The 4,899-nt window shown below is 38.7% G+C and overlaps 1 pseudogene; it reads left to right on the plus strand.

Annotated features, from left to right (window-relative positions):
- The first annotated feature begins 4,197 nt into the window (after positions 1-4,197).
- On the plus strand, positions 4,198-4,291 carry LOC130037085 (uncharacterized; annotated as a pseudogene).
- The last annotated feature ends 608 nt before the right edge of the window (positions 4,292-4,899 follow it).

The raw sequence follows: 4,899 nt of genomic DNA on the forward strand, positions 1-4,899 counted from the left end.
TGTCTTAAAAAGGGAGCCTCAGTTGAGGTGAGGTTCACAAGGAAATATTGCATGAAAACATAAATCAAAGAGCAGGGGAGACAGTGTAAATCATGTGAGTACAGATCATATATTTGGTGAAATGTGTTAAGATTCAGATGCCCTAGTCTTCGCACCAGGGATATTCCTTCAAAAATGCCCCAATATACTGGAAAGGTTCTAGAACATTAGATGACTGAAACTCAATTATGAGCAACTTTGAAACTGTGTATCTCTTAGTGATTTTAATCGTTACAGTAAATTTTAAATATACCCATCAAAGTAACCTTTTTACCACTAAATGGGAAAGATACTTTCTAATACTTATCCTCACCAAAAGCTCAACAGTGTGTGACACTTGCCAGGAAATGTCCTCCCTTGCATTTTTCTCATGATACTTTTAGTACTTCACTCTTCTGTTTCTTCCCTTTTCTCATGCCAAATCTTCCCATCTCCCTTGCAAGCTCCTGAAACATTATCCATTCAACATTGATGCACTTTGCCACTGCTCCTCTTGACGTCTTGTCCACGAACTGATTCTAAAACATAACATAGCTGCAATTACAGTATTCATGCCAAAGACAGTCATTGATATATCTTTGGGTTTGGCTTTCTACAAGCTATTGGCACACAGGTGAGTAACATTTTTTTCCTACAGAGAACACAAAAATAGTTATGCTGGGTTTTAAAGTTCCATCAGTATTTTTAATGTTTTATTGAATATCTGTGATATAGACCATTACAAATCTATTCATAATTTGCTTCCAGTCATACAACGATCCAACTTCCATCCTTCCTCTAGTGTACATTTCCCAAAACCAATATTCCTGGTTCCCTAAAACCATCCCCCAACAAACTACCCCCACCCCCAGCCTTTCTCTATGGCAGGATCTTTAATTCTTTCTCTTTGTCTCCTTTTTATTTTGTGCATTAAGGGTCTCATAAAGGTACTAAGAGGTCATCATGTTTGTTCAAGGAATTTAGCATTTTTATCAGGAAGGTAAGCCTGGAGTAGCTTTGAGGTATGGAAATGACTGCTGAGGCTTCCATAAGTACAGGGAAGTGGGTGTGGGATGCCCATCCTGCCCAGAGAAAGCCTGGAGATTTCAGTCACAAAACACACATATCCGAATTTTCAGCTGTTATGTTTCAGGGAGAGCCATCCTGAGACGGTGGAAACCAGAGGAGGGCATGGTGGCGATTTTGTATTGTGGGAGAAAGTGGCTGCACTGGGTTTTGGTTGGGTGGGCACCAAACTAAACTGCTTCCCTCCGATTTACCCTAGTGTCTTCAGCCTTTTGCTGTTCCAAGGTTAACTGTGGCTGTTGATATCTTCGAGATTTGTCTATGGGTCTCTGAAACAAGACCAATCCATTAACTTGTATAGCTGAGCCAGGGGTGGGTTTGTGAACATGGCCCCCACATATCTTTCGGGAGTTTAATTTCTCGGGAAACGTAGTCCTGAGTTGTTGGGAGCCAGCCAGAGGCACAGTGGCGATTTGAGGTTATCAGGAAGCATGAAGACACCATCAGACTATTGATGCACTCACCTGAGGGTACAGGTTGACTTCCTGCAGGCACTGCACAACCAGACTAACAAATATTCATTGAATGAATGAAAGAATAATCAACATTTTCAAAATGTGTCTCTTTATTGCATTTTAGAAGGGTAACTTCTAACAGGAAAACAATCTTCATGGTATAATCAAGACCTACGATTTATTTTTAATATATTTAATAAAAGCTACACATTTTGGAAATTTATACAAAGAAATTCTTTTAAATTATCTGTCTTCATAATTTACTTGTAAATTACTAAGATATCACTGTTTCTTCCACCGTTCTTAGCATAGAAATTTACAGACAGAACGTGCTAAGTAAAAATTCATTTTGGCTCTTCTGTTCAATGTAGTACTGGAAGTACTTGGAAGAGAAAATAGATAAGAAAAAGATATTAAGGGTTTTTCATGTATGAAAGGTAGAAATAATCTCTCACTATTCACAGAAGATATCATACAATATTTAGAGAATACTAAAATCTCTGCGAAAAAACTCCTAGAGGCAATAGACTTTTATAGTAAAACTGCAGGCTATAAACTCAATACCGAAAAGTCTATGGATTTTTTATATGCAAATAATGAGAGAGAAGAAAGTGACATGAAAAAGCAATCCTATTCATAATCGTGCCTCAGAAAATCAAGAACCTTGGAATCAGCTTAACTAAGGAGGTAAAGGACCTATACAATAGGAAATTAAAAAGGACACGAGGAAATGGAAACATATATACTACTTATGGAATGGGAGAATTAACATTGTCAAAATGGCAATTCTCCAAGAAGCATTGTAAAAATTCAACTTTATCCCTATAAAGATACCCATGACATTCTTCAAAGAAATTGATCAAGCATTTCTGAAATTCACATGGAACAATAAACGCACACGAATAGCTAAAGCAATTCTTGGGGGAAAGACGATGGAGGCATCACCTTCCCCAACCTCAAACTCTACTGCAAACGATAATAATGAGAACAGCATGGGACTGAAACAAAGGCTCAGCTGCAGACCAATGGAAAAGGATTGAATATACTGACACACACCCTCAAATATATAATCATCTAATCTTTGATAAGGGAGCAAGAAACGTTAAGTGGTTCAAGAGAGTCCTTCTAAACAAACGGTGCAGAAAAAACTGTACAGCTGAATGCAAAAAAAAATAGCTCAGACCTCTACCTAACACCATGCACAAAAGTCAGATAAAAATAGGTCAAAGTCCTCAACATCACACCAGAATCCCTCAGGTACAGTGATGACAAGGTTGGCAAATCCCTCCACGATATTGAAGCTAAAGGTATCTTCAAATATAACACGCCACTTGACAAGCAACTGGAAGCAGAGATAAACAAAGGGAACTATCTTAAATTAAGCAGCTTCTGTACCTCAAAAGAAACTGACCAGAAACAAAGACTCCACCATGCGGGCAAGATACTCGCAGAAGCCTACCAGGTTCGCTGAGAGTGAGAACTGGACAATCAGAGTTGCTGTCTTCTAAATAAGATCCAGTCTCTGGATGTTGGCTATTTAGGGAATTACATGGATCCAGGGGTAGTTCGTGGTTGTAACACTTAATTACTAGAAGATGGGGGATCTGGAAGGAGCGGGCACATTCTTGATCTGAGCAGCCATGGAGATCTCATGCCCTGGTCCCGCACATTTGGGTTCCTCTTCCAGTTCCTTCATGCATGAGGCTCCTTCAAGCTTGGGAAGAGTGGTCTCTAAGCGTACCTATGGCTGGTTGCAGAGGTCTTCAGCTGCCGGGGCTATGCTCAGGGCGGTGAGGGAATCTCACCCCGCCATCTCCAAGGGGCCCCAGTGAGGAAAGCCAGGTGTGAGGTCAGGAGACTGTTGTTTTAGACATATTTGGAATTAATTTTAGATCGAAAAGTACGCATCATTGAAAATACTTATGTGCTTAGTAATAAATTACTACAAACTTGTTCAATCACGTCAGAGAGCCCACTCTGCTCAGAGAACTAGATTTTTAATTACAGATCCGTTTTTCCCATGTGTCATGACTGAGAATCACTATCAGTAGATATGAAACTCACTATACACAAAGATGCACACAGGTTACTATGAGTCATCTATGTTGTTGATATCAGTTGGCCATTAAACTTCACTGAGACCCTTTGTTCTGTCCTTTATAGGAGCCACATGAGTCTCACCTTCCGTTCAAGTTGAACTTGTAATAAGGTGGAATGAAATCATCAATATGCTTCTCACCTCATCCTTCAGGAGAAAAATCCTACATACATTCAAGGTGGTCAAAGTGCAGACAACACCATCCACCTTTTCCTGGAGATGTACACGAGACTGAGGCGAGAAAAGCAAAAGGCTCTAGTTTAATGGTCTTAATTAAGGTTTCAGGGAACGACATTAAACAAACTCATATCCCATCTTCCAAAAGAATTATTTTGTAAAACTGATGCCTAGGGTATGGTAAAAGATAATATGGTAAAAACCATATTTTTCTTTCTGGGACATTAAATTTCTAAATCTATTTATTCATGCTGCTTTGAAATACATTCCTTGATTAGGAATCATTGTCTGCCATAGGAGTGAGGAAGGACAACACTCAAAGTAATAAGAAGAGAAAAATATGGAAAAATTAACTCCTACTAAGTTTAACACATATACTAAAATTGAAATGATAAAATGATGAGCATGGTCCTTGCACAGAGATGATATGCAAACTTGTAAAGCATTCCATATTTTTGTTGCAAGAAGAATGAACAGGTCTACTTTAAGCTAAGACAATCCCCACAAGTACAAAAATTCTACATAAAGAGAGCACAAATCCCAATCACAAAAATCTCTCTCAATGTCAATGGACTAAATGTGCCAATTCAGAGGCACAGAATGGGAAGATGAATTAGAAAACTGAAACCAACATTCATTCTGCTGCCTGCAGGAAACACATCTGAAAAATCAAAGCACCCATGGGCTAAAGGTAAAAGTCTGGGAAACAAGTTTTCAAGAAAATATCACCTCCACAAAGCTGGAGTGGCCATACTAGTATCAGACCACATGGACTTCAGGCTAAAGGTTATCAGAGACAGTGAAAGTCATTTCTTAGTGGTCATGGGATATGTACATCAGAAAGAACTCACCCTCCTCAATGTATATGATCCTAATGACAGACCAGCAAAATACTTAAAAACAACTTCTAATTGACTTATAGAAAAACATTGATAGCAACACAATACTAGAAGGAGATTTCAACACTTCTTTGTCACGTCTCCATAGATCAAACAGACTGAAGCTCAGCAAGGAAATATTTTCTTTAAGGGAAGTAATGAACAACCATTGGCTTAGAGAAGATAT

Source organism: Sorex fumeus, unplaced genomic scaffold (assembly GCF_029834395.1).
Source record: "Sorex fumeus unplaced genomic scaffold, SorFum_2.1 ptg000070l, whole genome shotgun sequence".
In the NCBI taxonomy this organism is placed as follows: Eukaryota; Metazoa; Chordata; class Mammalia; order Eulipotyphla; family Soricidae; genus Sorex; species Sorex fumeus.